We start from the raw sequence: 18,993 nt of genomic DNA on the forward strand, positions 1-18,993 counted from the left end.
ATAATAATAATCCTATATTCATGCAAATTTTATAGATAAGGAATGAGAGGTAGAATAGGAGACAGGGCTGAGAACAGAAGCAGGGGGTTGCAAAGTGGGTGAAGGTGTCAAAAACTGACTAGGTTAGGAGCCAGATGGAGGGGTGCAGGTATGGAAGTAAACAGACAAAGGGGGTGGGGGAGCGATGACCATAGGCAACAACAGGCTCTAACCAGTTTGTCAGCTATCTAGGTCACCTTACCTGAACTTTGGCTAATTATAGTACAATTTGCATTGTGGTTTTGAAATTTCTCCATACTTAAAATGGCCATGACAGTTCAAAACAACTATATAAAGTATGAAAATGAGAGGGAACCCAATTTTAGGAATTACTACCCAAATTCTTAGTAAGAGCCAAACCCTTAGTTTTGAATATTACTCCTCTCAATTAGTAAGACTTCATAAGACCAAAAACCCCTTCCTTTCAGGGAAGCTGCTGTTTTTGAGCCTGCCTGCTCTCACACTGGAGAGAGAGAGGGAGAGAGAGAGAGAGAGAGAGAGAGAGAGAGAGAGAGAGAGAGAGAGAGAGCGAGAGCGAGAGCGAGACAACTTTTGCTTTTTATCTTTTAATAAAAAGCTGCTTGCTTGGCTTATGTGGTGTGTTATGAAATTCTTTTCCTGACAACCACCAAGAACCTGAAAAAGCCTCCACTCAAAAGACAGTAACAAACTGACATGCCTATGGGATGGGATGGTTCTGGGATCTGTGCTCCTAAACATTACACTACTTTTGCAAGATGGTGATGGGCTGTTATCCTTTAATGCATACACTTCAATACATTGTAGTGCCCAAATAGCACGGTATTGTTTCAAAAATACATTGATGATATTTAATAGGGAGAACAGAAACAGGCCTATTTGTATGTGGGAAACTTAGTATATGGTTGTATTTCAAATTAGTAGGGTAAGTAAAAGCAAGCACTAAATGAACTAGTGATGAACATCCATTTGAAAACATAATGATTTATGTTTTTGATTTCAACAGCTGCCTCACACTACATAAGAACTAGTAGATTAAGATATTAAAGTTAAAAAACTATAAGAAAATATTAAAGTATACTTTTAGAATTTAGGGGTAAGGAAAAATCTTACTAAATAAGGTATAAAACACAGAGTACATAAAGCAAAGATTGAAAGACTTCACTATATAAAACTTAAAATTCAATAAAACAGATATCATAAATATAGGCAAGTGATAAGCACGAGGCTAGAAGAAAATATTTTCACAGTTTAGGTGCAAAAGAGGAGTAATAAACATAACATACAGGAAGCTTATATGATTCAATAAGAAAATGGCCAAAAGAAAACAATGAACAAATGGCATCTATAGACATTTTATAGAAAAAACTACAAATGATCAATACATAACACTAAAAAATGTTCAATCTCATTAGTAATTTGTAAAATCCAAATTAAGGCAACAGTGATATACATAAGCTGGATAAAAGTTTAATATGTAGTGATGACGAGTATATGGAACAAATGGAGTACTCATACACTGTTGAAGGTTATGATAAATTCATTCAGATTTTAGAAGGCTACTTAGTCTATGTGCTGCAATAACAAAACACCCAAGCCTGTGTAATTTATAAAAAAGAGAAATTTATTTCTTCTTCTCCTGGAGACTAGGAAATAAATCCAAGATCAAGGTACCAGAATTCAGTGTTTGGTGAGGGCTGCTCTCTCGTTTCAAGATGGCAACTTTTTGTTGTATCCTCTGAAGGTGAAGAATGCTATGTCCTTATGAGGTGGAGGATATAAAAAGGCAGAAGGGATGGACACTGTTTCCTATGTACTTTGTTTTCTTTTCTTTTTTATTTCAGCATATTATGGGGGTACAAATGTTAAGGTTACGAATATTGTCCCTGTCTGCCCTCCCACCTAGAGTCAGAGCTTTAAGCGTGACCATCCCCCAGACGGTGCGCATTGCACTCATTATGTAGGTATATACCCCTCCCTTTCTCCCCTCCTTCCTCCTCCCACCTGTCTAACACCTGATAAAGGTTATTACTATATTGTCCACTTAGGTGTTGATCAGTTAATACCAATTTGCTGGTGAGTACATCTGGTGCTTGTATTTCCATTCTTGGGATACTCCACTTAGTAGAATGGGTTTCAGCTCTATCCAGGAAAATACAAGAGGTGCTATATCACCACTGTTTCTTATAGCTGAATAGTACTCCATGGTGTACATATACCACATTTTATTAATCCACTCATATATTGATGGGCACTTGGGTTGTTTCCACAACTTTGAAATTGTGAATTGTGTTGCTATAAACATTTGAGTGCAGGTGTCTTTATTGTAGATTGTCTTTTGTGCTTTTGGGTAGATGCCCAGTAGTGGGATTGCTGGATCAAATGGTAGATCTACTTGTATCGCTTTAAGGTATCTCCATATTGCTATATTGCCTATGTACTTTTTATAAGATTATTAATCCCATTCATGAAGGCAAATCACTCATGACTTAATCATCTCTTAAATGCTCCACCTCCTAATATCGTTGTATTGGGGATTTAAATTTTAACATGAATTTTGATGGGAACACAAACATTCAAACCATAGCAGAGGTTGATTTGATGGCATCTGCCAATATTTAAATTGCTCATATCATTTGATCTAACAATTTTATTTCTAGGAACTCATTCTACAGAAATACTGAGACAGGCTTATAAAGATATAAGTATAAGAAAGGTTAATAACCTATTGTTTATAACACTAAAAAATTAAAACTACCTAAATTCCCATCAATGTCTATAAAATACTGTAACACTATTAAAAGGAATAAATAATGATATATTTTCTAAAATGGAAAAATCTCCAAGTTATCAGGATATATTGTTAGGTGAAAAAACCCAGTTGTAGAACAGTACATTTAATCCAATTATGTAAAATTTATGTAAAATAAAAATATAAGCATGCTTTTGAACAATTTTGGAGTTAGAAATGTATTGTTTTGCCTTTAAGTAAATTTGTAGAAGTAGTTGAGTACTGCAGAACAAACACATGTTCCTTTATATTGTATTATATCTTATATTTTATATTTAATCCGTAGCCTCCATTCAAATTTCATCAATAGTCCCTTAAATGTCCTTTACCTACACTTTTGTTCTTGGTCCAGGATCCTATCCAAGATTACACATTGCATTTAGGAATTGTGTATCTTTAGTCTCATTTAATCAGAAAAAAATTCCTCAGCCTTTCTTTTTGTTTATTGACGTTGGCATTTTTGAAGGGTACAGGCTAGTTATTCTGCAGAATCTCTCACTTTGGGTTTGTGTGATGTTTACTTCTGATTTGATTCAAATTTTGCAGGAATACTACTGACCTTATGTTGGCTCCTTAGTGCACCACAACTAGAATTACATATTCTTGGTTTATACTAATATTGGTGATATTAGCTTTGATCACTGATTTCTTTTCATCTATTATAAGATTTTATGGCTTCCTCAGAGATAACTAACTCATATTCTGTGAAACAATGAGCTTCTTAAGGGACTGGACTATGGCTTACATATATATTTGTTAGCTCTGTTTCTAGTTAGTTATACCCATATTTAGAATTCACCACACTTGTGAACACTACATGGTGCTGGGCTAGTAGTGAATTTTTTCCTGGACATATTTTGAAGCTATTATTTGTATGATTTTGAGAAGCAAGGAAGAAGCAAGGAAACTAAGTGCCATCCCTAAAAGTTTTTAGAGGTGTTAAATATTTCAGGCCACACATATTTATCTGCTATTGAAAGTGATTTATTTATATAACATTTTCCAATAATACATAAAAGCTTTATATTTAAAATGATTATTCTACTTTTAAATAATAGCCTCTCACTTCCTGGATTTGTCTCATTGTAGATGGTTATAAATGAGCAAAAGTAATTTTTGTTTCTGAAATATGCCTTGTATATAATTTCCTATAATTTATTAATAGTTATTTACCTTATGTTGAAATAAAAGGTTATTTTTGTCAAACTGGTGGTAATACACAGAAAAACAAAAGCAATAAATAAATAATTTGATATTTTTTGGACAAAAATCAGACTGATTAATTTTTAAATTTTGGCACTGTGTTGATGTATTCATAAATACCTCCAAGAGTTATTCTAAAGCTTTATAGAACTTTAGATCTTTAGACCTTACTGAAAAAAGAAACTTGAATTATCAAGTGCAAAAAGCAGTCACATTAAATTTTATTCGACAAACTGCCATCATTTTAAAATATGGCTAATTTGGAATGAATTTTTGTCCATGCTTTAGATGCAGCAAAGCTGCTATGATATACTAGTGACTATTTTCTTGTGTTTTTCTATCACTTTACTTTCTTTTTTATGATCAAGGAAATAGCATGACTTAGTGGTTAAGAGCTTTTACTTTGGAGACAGACATGGTTTGAATTTTTGCCCTGCCACATCTAACTGTGTGCTCTGGGTCAAGATGCTTGAACCTCCTGTCTTGTTTTCCAAATTAAGAAATGCAATGAACTCAGGGTTATTGTGAGGATTAAATAAAGTAATGTATTCAAAGCATTTGATACAATGCCTGCTGCTGTGGATGAATATTTGTGAACCCTCAAAGTTCATATGTTGAAACCTAATCACCAATGTGAGGAAGTTAGGAGATGGGGCCATTGGAAGGTGATTAAATTGTGAGGGCTGAACCCTCATGAATGTGGTCAGTGTGCCCTTATAAAAGAGTCCCCATAGAACTATCTTGCCTTTTTTTCCCAACCATATGAGGACCCAGCCAGAAGGCACCAGCTATGAAAGAAAATTGGACCCTATTAGACAACAAATCTTATGACAGCCACCTTGATGTTGGCCTTATCAGCCTTGAGAACTGTGTGAAATAAATTTCTGTTGTTTATAAGCTACATGATTTATGTCATTTGGCTACAGCAGCCCAAATGTACTAAGACAGTTGCCGTATAGTAGTCAATCAGTTAAATATTTGTGCTTATTGTCTGTATTTTCTGATCTATAACTCTACCACAGGATAGTCAGTTTTTTTGTAATAGCATAAAATCAGAGAAAAGAGATTCTTTTCTTGGTTATATATTTTCATAGCCTTCTGAAAATCTTTTGATACATTTATTCAGGAGTATGCTAGTATTTTCCTCAGTTTTGGAAATAGAATTTTCTAACCAAACTTAAGAAGCACAAATGCTTGTCCATTCCTCTAAGGAATCAATAGATGTCAAAATGAATATAGATGAAAGATTTCATTGGTTACTACTTCAAAATTTAATATTTATACCTTTAATAATTTTCTCTAATATTTTCTTTTATCCTTGAAACCTTTTTGACTATTAGAATCTTACACTGTCAGACCTCATGAAATCCCTTTCTTTTTTATTGAAAGTATGTTAGAATGCTCTGATTTAGAATGTGATAGGCATAGTTTTCCTCTAGAATTGTGTAAAAAATTCTGAAGTTCTTTTTTGTTCATTTCATAAAATAATCAGTTAAAAGAATGAAAAATGCAGAAACACCTAAAAATTCTAATTTAGTCATATTTTTCAGATATATTTGGTTATCCAAACTGAAAAAGGAGAATAAAAAAGCCAAAAGAAAAAAAGGGTTTTTATTGTAAAGAAATAATTTCTTAAACAAAATCAATAGCTTCTATTGTTTCATATAAATTTTCAACACCACCACCAGTATTCAGTATCAAATATACATATTTAAGTATGTATATATATATTTGAATATGTGTCTGTATGAATATATACATTTAAATTATTTTTATTTTAATAGAAATTATATCACTCTGTTGTTAGTTATATTGCAATAGTCAACATTATAATTGAATCTGGATGCATCCATGCCTTGGACTCATTTTACCACATCCTAGAGGGTGACATTTTCCTGGAAAATGTAAAAATTACAAATTCTAAAACAATTACCTACTAACTTTTATCTCAAACAGAATAGAAATATGCATAACACAAAATTATTGGTCTTGATTGAATCCATGTGAAGTGACTTCTGATACTTCCTCTAATTCAAACTCACTCATTATTTTGTAATATGTCACTCTGTGTCATGCCTTATTGCTTAACACATATGGAGATTGTATGTATGAACATAAAGAAAAGTGCTGATTTCCCCCAAGAGAACACCACAACTAAGGGAGCATAGATCTAGCCACTTTGCTCAGGTTTCTAAGATGAAGACCATTCCTTAGTGACTGTGCTCTGGACATACACATATGCAGAGATTAAACTTTAGTTTTACCAGTCCTGAAACAAGGAGTAAGCACAATGGTTAAAGGTTATTTTCAGTCTTTAAGAAGAAGAAATGCAGAATGATTTTACATTTACACTATATTCTTCATAATTTTTTTATACAACCATATGAAATTAATTATATTTAGTTGTCATTATGGGTTTAACCATTCTGACATCAAATGCCAGTTTATAGGCCTTTTTAGCTTATTTTTTCCACAAAAATACTTGTTCATAGTTAATTCTATAAATCTGACTTTTGGAGTTAAAATATAGACAAGTAGCATAAAATTCTTCAACTATTAGTAATATAAAGATTCTTTGACTACTAGTATATCAAATGCAACAGCCATTCAGAATGGATGGCTAACCAACTATTAATATATCAGATACTGGCCCTTTCACACTAATGATATATATTTCCTATAAGAAAGAATAAAATTTTGTTTGATATCCATATATACCAGTATTAATGCTTTTTGGTATGAAAACACATACTTTCTCAATATTTATTAACTATTTTATAGTAGAATGAGAAACTATGGAAAGTATATGTGAGCAAAGTCTAACAGAAGTTAATGCATTTTGTGCTACAACATATATTCATATATTTAATTTGCTATGTCTTTCTAGATATTGAAGTCAGGAGAGGGCCCTGGACTTTAAAATAGAAGAATATCCTTACATATTGTATTTTTTTTATGTTTTACTATTTTTATTAAGTTTGCTTTTTGATAAACAATAGACCTTCAAAATTATTACATTTCCTTATGGGCTACCTTGTGACAAATGAATGTGAATAAATTCTGTTGAATAGTTTGTCCTGGATGTTTGAATTCATTGACCATGTATCTCAAATGAGCTAAGATTAGGCCTTCTGTACTTGGAGATGTAATATTAATCTCAGATGAATTTATCTTAACAGAATTCTTAATTCCTCTCCTATTTCTCCTGTCCAGTTTACTAAACATAAGTAAATAGTGTCATTATTCACTCATTTGCTCAGGCAAAGATACAAAGTAATCCTGTATTCATTTATTTCATTCACACCCCACACACAATCCAACAAAATTTTCTTTTTGCTCTAACCTCACATCTGAATACATTTCACCATCTCTGCTACTACAAAGCTGAACACAAGCAAAATTATTGGTCAATGGGACACAGGCAGCAACTTCTAGTTGGCTTTTCTGCTTAAAGTTTTGTCTTCCTATAGTCCAGTCCATGAAAGAGTTTAATGTTTTATGAGCATAAATCATATCATGTCACTCCTCTGCTTAGAAATCTTCAATAGAGTGTATCCATGTCCCCGTTTGCTCGGGAGAGTCCTAGTTGGTTTCTGTTGTTCTGGAATAATGATTAATAGAACCTCTTTTCTCTCTCAAAAGTGTCCTGGATTGGATGGCAAGTTACATAGTTACCCATAGTTACCCTGCTTTCAGTGGCTTCCCATTGCAATTCAAGTCAAGTAAAAAACATTGCCTTCCCCTAAGGACTGGCCTGACTGACCTCTGCTTCCTCCCTGACTTCATCCTCAAGCTTTCTTCCCTTCATTTGATAAATTCCAGGAACACTGGTCTTTCTGTATTTCAAATAAGGTCAGGATTACAGGAGTCCAAATGTTTAGGTTACATATGTTGCCTCTGCCCCCACCTGAGTCAGAGCTTCAAGCGTGTTCATCCCCCAGACAGGGCACACCACACCAATTAGGTGTGTACATACCCTTGGCCTCCACCCCCTCCCACCTGCCTGACATCCGATGAGTGTTATTACTATATTGTGCACGTAAGTGTTGATCAATTAATACTAATTATCCTGGATATAGCTGGAGCCCATTCTTGCTAAGTGAGGTATCACAAGAATGGAAAAACAAGAAAAGATCTTTTTTATCACCATCTTCCTAAATCAATTGACCTTTCTTCTCTAACCTTGGTTTACTTTTTTCCTCCTTTTTATTGAACAGCTCCTATTTATTTGTCTGCATAATTTTCATTTTTAATTGAACTTAATCTACTTATTTCCTTTTTTTGATTAATATTTCCCTTTTAGACTACAGATTATTAGACTGTAGCTGTCAAGGGTAGCTAATAGTTTTATCTCCAGTGCTTAACCTTAAACTAATGCTCTCAGCACATTGTGGTTGCCCCCTAAATATTTGTTGATTACATGAATTAATTGTAAAGACCCAGGAGCGTAAATATGACACCCTTTGTATAGAAACTTACTACAGAATAAATTTATGCTTTGACTAAAGCAAATATTTCATGAATGATTCTCTAAATTTTAGGCCACTAAGAGAATATATTTGGAATTAAGTAAAAACAGATAAAACTTTGGTGAAGATAAAAATATATTCAGTGATTCATTTTTTGTGACCTTTTTACTTAAATCTGTAGACTTGTCATGACTTTGTGATCATCCAGTATTTAAAATGCTGTTTGGATTGAATAAATCATACTTGTTCTTTACCATTTATTATTTTATTATTTATTATTTATCAATTAGCACTCAGATAAGGCAATGCCAAGTTCTTATAATTGAGTATTCTATAACTTTACAAATCTACCCTCTAATGAAATCCAAAGTACTTATGAGTACTGACAAATTATGAGGTAAAGTGAACATGGGACAAACACCTGAATTTGTGAGGAAGCCAGTTTATCAAACCAGATTTATACAACGTGACTACAATGTATTAATGAAATCCGTTGAGATAGTGGTTCCTTTTGCCTTAGCAGTTTCAATCATAGTATATTTATTAAAAATATCTGTGCACATCAATAACTTTTGTGCAATGTCTTTTGTAAAGCACTCACAAAATGTCCAGCTAATCAATTCAAGGTTCCTTATTCTTTTCCTTGTTCCCTTCAGCTAAATTCAGTTGAAAAAACATTTATACAGAATTTTTCATGTTTTTAGCTTGATGTTAAATGTTGAAACCTGTATACAAGAGAACCTTATCCTAGTTCTGAGGGATGCCTATGTTTATAGGACTTAATATAGCTCTAAGGGCTATAATCTTATTGAAGATATTACTGAGCTCAGTGAATTCTCCTTCCAATCTCTAGCTAGAGATATAAGTATATAAAAAATTAAATGAGAATATTTTCTCATTTTCATTCCTTTTACATATGAACCACAAGGTAATTTTAATATTAATTTATCAATTGGTCCTTTATTGTGAATTTTATAATAAAGGATTAAGTAAGGAAGATAGAAAAAAAATTTAATCTTAATGAGATATTCTCTTGACAGACATTAGTAGATAAGTGCTAATTTTTTCATTAAACTTTTTGCTTATTTTAATTCTAAAAATACTGACCAGAGTCTGTCTGATTCCAGAAGCTTCACTCTTAGCAGAATTGTTCTCTTGAGGTGAATCTTTACCTTCACCCTGTCACACATATTTCGTTTGAACTTCACATGAATTTAAAAAAGGATGAATGTTTCTTTTAATGATAATTTATGTATGACTTGGTTAGTATCTCCTGCTAAACTAAAATAAAATTGTTTTTAGAAACCATAGTCTTAGGAGTAGATTCACATAGAGGCTGTCATGATAATATGTTTAGAAAATTTATCACTAGGATTTTACGCCTGCTTTAGCAATTTCATTTTTTGGAAAGTACACAAGTTACTTCTAAAATATATTGTTATGTATTTTCAAAATTATCTGTGTTTATCTGGATATATTTTTGCACTCTCCAAAGAGATTCAAGTAAAAAGATTTTTTTTATTTTTAAAGTTGCATTTTAGCATGATGCGGCTTTACGTATTCAATACATGGTCACAATATTTTGTAGAGTTATGTAATATTTATTGATATGACTTTAGCACCCAATTTGGTTTATTTTTCATTTAATTTTTATGTTTGTTATATATTACTATATATACTATGTAAGTATTATAAGCATATGATGACTTTTAATCTTTAGGAGATCAACACTGTAAGTTAAATACAACAATTACAATAATCAATTCTGAGTTTAAATTATTATTTTTGACTTTTGTTACATAGTAAATAATTTTTTCTAAAAACAGAAACATTTGATTTAGTGGGGAAAATGTAAATCATAAAAGAAATGCAATAAACTTCATTCCTTAGAAAAATACATTGTGAAATTTATATTCTGTCTAATAAAAGCAAAGACTATATTCATCTTAGTAGTGTAAAATACTTAATTTTAGATTTATAACACCAGGCACACTAAAGTATGATTAACAAAAGTCAAGTCATCTATTTGATTAAGTTGTTTAAATACCTACTTTCTGCAGAACCCTATATTTAGACTATATCTAGGCTCCAAACATACTTACTAAATAATTCCATTGTTTTAGCCTATCTTCTTATTCTTCAAATCTTGAAATTCAACTTGAATTTGACCAAACCATATATCCTAGGAGCTATGAACTGATATGATTCATTCCTGGAGAACTCTATTATTCAAATTACTGGATACTTTATAGTTTTATTTAATTAAATTATTACAAAAGTCACAATCCCATAATCAGATAACTATTCTACCTAAAGTATATAGCAACTTGGCGTGAATCATTATATACTTTCCTTCATCCCAAAGTTTGTAGTACAGAAAGCTCTACATGGATCCTAAATTCTGCTTCTATTCTCCACACTCACTGACTTCATTAGTAAACTTCCCCATCATATCTTGACTGAACTATTGCCACAGAGTCCTAATTAGTTTGGCTTCTTGGGTCTTCCTACCATAATTCAAGCACAATGCAAAATTTTAAAGTATTTCCATAATGATGCTATTTTTAAAACTTTTAATGACTCCCCATTACTTCCATATTAAGTTTATATTTATATTGCTTTTTGTAGTCTCACTCCAACACAACTCCTCTCGAACCTCTTAAAATATTCTTTCAAAGTATTCAGCAGTGAAAACATATTTTTTACATCCTGTGTTTTCCTTTTGGGGAATGAAGAGAAAATTCTTACTGACATAGGGAAACATAAACAACAGAGAATAAGGGCTTCTTCCATAATATTGCCATGCTCTTTGCTTTTTTTCCTGACCCTAGCTTTAGGAGCCCTCACATCCAATACCAACAATGATCCTTAATGTATTTTCTGGGACCAGTTATTGGACAGCTTAGATTTTTGACCAAAAAAGCTCTGATATTGTTAAGAAAAACTATTAATCAAGGTAAATACAAGTTCCTACTGCACTAATGCCCAGCCACATGGTCCAATATAGTCCTCCAGACCCTATTAAAGATATTTCAATAGTATCAAGTTACCTTAATCTTAAAATAATGCTCTAGAAAATGTTCTAAAATTAAAAATCATAGTACCCCTCTCATGACCAAATATCTAAGTGGAAATTAAAATCCCAAAACATAATTCCTTTACTCTTGTCAACTTCCACCTTTCTATCATTGTTACATGTTCTTTTCAGACTCTGACCCTACTGCCCCACCCCCTTATAAGGACCTTTGTGATTACATTGGGCCTATCCATATAATACAGAAAAATCTTCCCGTTTATGTTGTTTAACTTAACCACATCTGAAAAGTCCCTTTTACCATATAAAGCAACATATTCACAAGTTTTAGGGATTAGGATATGGACATCTTTGGGGAGCTACTATTTTGCCTACTATAATGTTTACCATTAGAAAAGAGAAAAAATCCTGCCAATGCATAATCATCTCTCATTACATGGTATTTGAAAATATCCACTACCCATAAAATTTAGAATTTTGTCTCATGACATCCATTATCTTGAAATCTTACTTGATACTCCATTTTAAAATCATCCTCTTAATTTCTACTCTGCTTTAAGCCCTGTGTTGCTGATGCAGGCCAATGTTGAGTTGAACACGGGACGCAAGAACACAGGCTGCACCCTCTTACCTGAGTAAGAACTACCTACTAGCAGGGGTTTTAGATTTACTTTTTCCAAATTCCCAGCATCCTGCTTCTGTTTCTGTTTCAGTTAGGTCTAAAGGCACTTTCCAGTAGGGTCTTCATCCTTTATACATCTACATTATTTGGGAAATAATCACCAGCATACTCCTGAGTCAAAGCTGCAGTTGATATAGTTGATATACCTGAAGTTTATGATCACATACATTTAGTGAGGACCAAGACCTCGGCCATGTGCTCTTCACTAGATTTTTTTCATTCACTCATTATTTTTAATATTTTCTAAGTATTAATAAGTATTTTCTAAGTATGGTTGAATAATCACTATTACTTCAATCATGTTCATTTATTTCTACTATATTCTTTCTGCAAAACTGGGTCATGACCTGGTGATCCCTTTCTGACATTGTTATACAACTTCTTCAAAAAGATTCAACTGAAATCTTTTAATTGTTTAGTCAGATTTTTGACTTTCCTATAGAGTCAGAAATATTTGCTGGATTTGAAGGTCTTTTTTCCTTTGTTTATCTTTGTTTTTGAACCTATATTTTTTTCTCAAAAGTATTGCACAACATAAAAAGATTTTATGTTGTGAAGACTCCAGTAGTAAGTTGTGAAAGTATTTAGAAGTAAGTACTAAATAGATGAAATATCTTCAAAACAAATTTGAGAAATCATGGGGAAAATGAATTGATGGGCACTTGGGTTGATTTCATTCTTTGCAACTGTGAATTGTGCTGCAATAAACATTGTAGTGCAAATGTCTTTTTGATAAAATGACTTTTTTTCCTTTGGGTAAACACACAGTCGTGGGATTGCTGGATCAAATGGTAGGTTGACTTTTAGTTCTTTGAGGAATCTCTATACTATTTTCCATAGAAGTGGCACTAGTTTGCAGTCCCACTAATAGCACCTTCCACCTTTAGCCTTCTACTGATCTTCTGACACATAGGGCCTATTTTCCATACCTATTACCTTGAAGGAAAATATAATTTACAGGATACCTTTCCCTGTGCCCATTTCCAAGAACCTAGTAAGTATGCAGCTTCAAGTGTCCATCACTGTTCTTTTTTATGTTATATTCATTGTTCTTGGAGATGTTACAGCTTTCTCTTATACATACTATGCCTTTTAAATGTATTTAACCATAAATTTTTATCATTGCTCTTATATTTTCAGGTGGTTATTTCATGTTTGAACTCTCAGGATTATCTTTACTGGACTGTCTTTGATTTTTTTTTTTTTTTAATTTTTTAAGAGATGAGTGTCTCGCTTTTTTTGTCCAGGTTGGAGTGTAGAGTTTTGACCTGCTTGGTTTCCAACCTAGGCTGGTTCACCCCTCCTTAATAAACCTGGTGGTCCCCTGCTCCTGGGAAGCTATCGTACTGATGCTGAACATAGTGCAGACACCTGATCAGCATAGACCACTATATCACAGAACTCCTGGGCTCAAGTGATCCTCCCAAGTAGCTAGGACTATAGGCATGTACCACTGGGCCCAGATGAAGTTTTCTACTTTACCTATTGAAATTAATATAATTACAATCATTGTGATTAAAAATGTATGTAAGAGAAATATACTAATAAATTAAATATCTCTCATGAAAATTTACTTAGTTTTCCCTAGTAATTGATTGGCTTTTCTTTGTTCTTATCTTAGAAATATTTGCATCATTAATATAGATTCATACATGGGTAACATCAATAAGTTAGTTTGTTTTGATTTGTTTTTGTAAACCAATGTAATGAAATGAACACTCAGGCAGTGTAAAATAAATTTTCAATTATTTTTTTCCTATAACAGTGATGTAATTGCATTTATCCTTTTATATCCACTTTCCAAACACCTCTTATATTCAATAATTAATGTTTTCACAACATCTAGCTATGATTAGGATAAATAGCCTATATAGAGGTTATACCAATAATTTTGATGAAACAGCTATGTATTAATCATTTTGGCATAAATATGATTAATTAATTATAGTAAATAGTTTAACCTGATGATTTCATATGAGGTAGCAACTGAAACAAAAATCTGAAAAATCCAGAGAGAATATTGGTTTTCATTTGCTATACAAACACGATTTTAATAAAATTTGCTTAACTTTTATTGATTGCTTACAATACTGATGTCTTAAGAAAGTCTCTTCTAGGTAGCATTATCTGGCTTAAGGAGATGAAGGTGAACACAATTTACTTCAATGGATTTAACTTTGAGAGAGAACAAGAATGTATTACTTTCACACCTGTTACTACTAGAGTGAAGCTTCACAACATAAAATCTAATGCAATACTTTTGAGGAAAAAAGTATAGGTTCAAAAGAAAGATAAAACAAAGGAACAAAGACCTTCAAATCCAGCAAATATTCCTTACTCTATAGGAAAGATAAGAATCTAACTAAATAATTAAAAAATTTCAGTTGAATCTTTTTAGAAAAAGTTGCATACCAAAGTCTAGAATGAATTGTGATGCCTGCTAGATCATTTGTTATTAGTTATAACTATGTACCAAGTATAGGACTGGCCCCAAGAATACAAGAGATTCTTTATATGAGAAATTCTTGGATATGATTTACCACGTTAATAGAATCAATAAACAAAAACACATATGATCAACTATGAAGAACAAGAGATATTATTTGATAAAATGCAATACAAGCACATAGTGAAAAATTTTAGTAAATTAGAACTACAAGTGAATTTTCTTGCCATACTAGTGGAAATTACTCCAAACCTACAGGAAAAATTATCTTGATTGTTAGAATAGTAGATACGCATTTCATTTAAAATTGATGTGGTAGGTAGAATTCTAAGATGACTCACAGTGACCTTCAACTTCTAGAATCCTCTTTCCTTTAAGTGTGGGTGGAAGCTGTGACTGTGACAAGATATCACTTTCATGATTATGTTAATTGATTTAGTAAATGGGAGATTATCTTCGAAGGGACTGATGTAACCAAGAGACTCCTTTAAAAGTAGAGTTTTCACCTGTTAGACACAGAAGAGGAAGTAAGAGAGATGCACTCTAGTGGGCCTGAATGAAAGCAAATATTTATATAATAAACTGTCTATAAACTGCCACACAGCAAGGAACTATAGGTGGCTTTTAGGAGAAAGAGTAATTCCAGGCAAGAGCTGGTTGGCAACTAAGGACCTCAGTCATACAATCACAAAGGAATGAATTCTGCCAGAACGAGGTGAGCTGGCAAGACACCAAGCCCCAGGTGAGAACTGCAACTCTGGCTGACAATTTGATGTCAGCCTGGTAAAAGCCTGAGCAGAGAATCCAGCCACAGTGTGCTTAGACATCTGACCTGCAGAAACTGTGAGATAATAAATTTATGCTGTTTTAAACCATAGAGTTTGTGATAATTTATTACACAGCAGTATAAAATGAGTATAATCCTAACTTATTTTAGTACATGAGCTATCCCAATTTATTCTGTTATTTACTCTACTGGAAGTTCTAGCCTGAAACCATCAATAGAATTTTCTGTGATGATGGAAATGGTCTATTTCTGAGTGGCACAATATGGTAGCCACTAGACACATGTGGCTACTGAGCACTTGAAATGTGGCTAGCAGTTGAGCAACTGAGCAGTTAATTTTACTTAAATCTAATTAACTTGAATTTAAACAGTCAGATATAGCTAGTGGTTAAAATTATGGGCATTGCAATTCTAGTCAAGGTAATAAGTAAATAAAAATAAGTTGAAGTCATACACCTCCTAAATTCTCTCGGTTCTTTAGAGCAAGATGATTCAAAGAAAAAAAGCAAAAAAATGGTATAATTGGTGGAGAGTGCAGTCAGCTGGCATCATTTGCCAGATAGCTAACATCTCTTCCCCACCTTGAAATCTCTACAGATAAGTGTCCACCATATTGGGACGTTGCATAAGGTAGTTTCTAATAAGTGGGGTGAGTGTGAAAAGATTCTCTCTTAAATCTGAGGTAGTCTTATTCCTGAAAGTGAAAGATTTCATCACAAGGCAATTACATGATAAGGGCTCCAAGGAGAGAGTTCTAGAAAAAGTCCTGTGTACTATATAATCTTATGTCAAAGACTGAAAGCCATTAATGAAGCTCCTGTGGAAAATGCCGTGTCTGGTGAGTTCTAGCCACTTTATGAATTAACAAGTCTTAAGAAGGGATACATGGATACATTCACCTGGCTATGTTGCCCTGCTCCTCCTGGGAATTCTGGACCAATTTCAACCTTTCTGCAGCTGTACCAGTGATTTCTTAGGCTAGTGAGGACTTATTAGAATCTCAGAGCCACTCAGAACATCTGCTGGTTAATGCCACATGGCCCCAGAGCCAGAAAATTTGGAGCATAGCTGATTGGTAAAGAGCTGTGCATTCTAGTCACTTTCTATTAATGGTATTCTTTTAACTTACCAGAGGAAAATTTAATTAATCTTTTTGAGTCTTAGTTTTTCTTTGTAAAATGTGGCTATGACCTCTGACATAGAGTTGCTATTAGGATAAAAGAAACAGAATGAATGTAAAGTGCTTTGCACCATTTCTGGCAATGAAGTCCACCAAAGATGGTAGCCATTATTATTACCTGTTAAGCAGTCTATCCTGACAGATCTGGGGCTGGGCAATGCTAAGATAGTTCTTAGTTTCAGAGACCACATGAGTAAAAAGAGTCAGACAGAAACTGGGTCCTTCTTGGCCCATCAGCTTTTAGTTCAAGTACAGCCATGTAGGGGCGTGGGTCTGGGAGGGATGTCAAGGTAAAGAAACTGGCACAGGGGACATAAGGTGATTGCAATGGTTTGAGTGATGGTGTGCCTCCCCAAATTTATGTTGAAACGCAAGACCCTATACAACAGTATTAATAGCTGTGGCCTTTGGGAGGCTCTGCCCTCCTAAGTGGGATTAGCACCCTTATAAAAAGGCTCAAGGTCAAAGGGAGTGACCTTTTGCTCTTCTGTCTTCTGCCACGTGTCAACACAGCATTCGTCCTCTCCAGAGGATGTGGCAACCAGGTGTCACCTTGGAAGTGAAGACTGAGCCCTTCCCAGATACTAATCCTGCCAGCACCTTGGTCTTGAACTTCTGTGCCTCCATAACCACAAGAAATAAATTTCTTAATAAATTGTTTATAAATTAAAAAAAGGAAAGTAACACATTTTTATAATGATAGAATTTCTTACATGGGCACTCAAAAAGAAGAAAATGCACAAACAGGACCCACACCTTTCACCTCTCACGAAAACCAACTCACGCTGGATAACAGACTTAAACCTAAGATATGAAACTATTAGAACTCTAGAGGAAAAAGTTGGAAACACTCTCCTAGACATCGGCCTGGGCAAAGAGTTTATGAAGAAGTCCCCAAAGGCAATCACAGCAGCAACAAAAATAAATAAATGGGACATGATCAAACTACAAAGCTTCTGCACAGCCAAAGAAATAGTCATGAAAGTAAACAGACAACCTACAGAATGGGAGAAAATTTTTGCATCCTATGCATCCGATAAGGGACTGATAACTAGAATATACTTAGAACTCACGAAAATTAGGAAGAAAAAATCAAATAACCCCATTGAAAAGTGGGCAAAGGACTTGAACAGAAATTTTTCTAAAGAAGACAGAAGAATGGCCAACAAACATATGAAGAAATGCTCAACATCTCTAATCATCAGGGAAATGCAAATCAAAACCACAATGAGATATCACTTAACCCCAGTGAGAATGGCCTTTATCAAAAAATCTCCAAACAATAAATGCTGGCGTGGTTGCGGAGAGAGAGGAACACTCTTACACTGCTGGTGGGACTGCAAACTAGTTCAACCTCTGTGGAAAGCAATATGGAGATACCTTAAAGCGATACAAGTGAATCTACCATTTGACCCAGCAATCCCATTGCTGGGCATCTACCCAAATGATCCAGTGACACTCTACAAAAAAGACACCTGCACTCGAATGTTTATAGCAGCACAATTCATAATTGCAAGGCTGTGGAAACAGCCCAAGTGCCCATCAATCCAAGAATGGATTAATAAAATGTGGTATATGTATACCATGGAGTACTATTCAGCTCTAAGAAACAATGGTGATATAGCACATCTTATATTTTCCTGGTTAGAGCTGGAACCCATACTACTAAGTGAAGTATCCCAAGAATGGAAAAACAAGCACCAGATATATTCTCCAGCAAACTGGTATTAACTGAGTAGCACCTAAGTGGACATATAGGTACTATAGTAATAGGGTATTGGGGAGGGGGGAGGGGGGCGGGTATATACAAACATAATGAGTGAGATGTGCACCATCTGGGGGATGGTCATGATGGAGACTCAGACTTTTGGGGGGAGGGGGTGAAAGGGCATTTATTGAAACCTTAAAATCTGTACCCCCATAATATGCCAAAAAAAAAAAAAAAAACTAAGCAGTGAGTTCTATAGTTTGGTATATGTAAGACAAAGATGCAAAAAACACCATTGGCATTTCTATTTTAAACAAAAAACAAATAGAAACTAAAATTTTAAAAACCTTTTTTATAGCAACTATAGCAACTCAAATTATAATCTGTTTATGGTAAAAAGTTTTTGAAGAACACAAAGTCATAATTAATAAATGTGAGATATACTCTTTCATGAATGGAAAGGCTCAATACCACAGACATGTCACATCTCCCCACATTGATATATAAATTCAACATAATCCAGTCAAAATACCAACAAGTTTTAGTAGATTTTATCAAGTGATAGTCTGCCAATCCAATAGTGATGTTATAAAAATCAAAATATTGTGGTATTGATGCAAGGACAACAAATGTACCAGTGCAAGGGGAGAGGAGTCACTCACAGATTTATAAAAA

The sequence above is a fragment of the Microcebus murinus genome, chromosome 5 (genome assembly GCF_040939455.1).
Source record: "Microcebus murinus isolate Inina chromosome 5, M.murinus_Inina_mat1.0, whole genome shotgun sequence".
NCBI lineage: Eukaryota > Metazoa > Chordata > Mammalia > Primates > Cheirogaleidae > Microcebus > Microcebus murinus.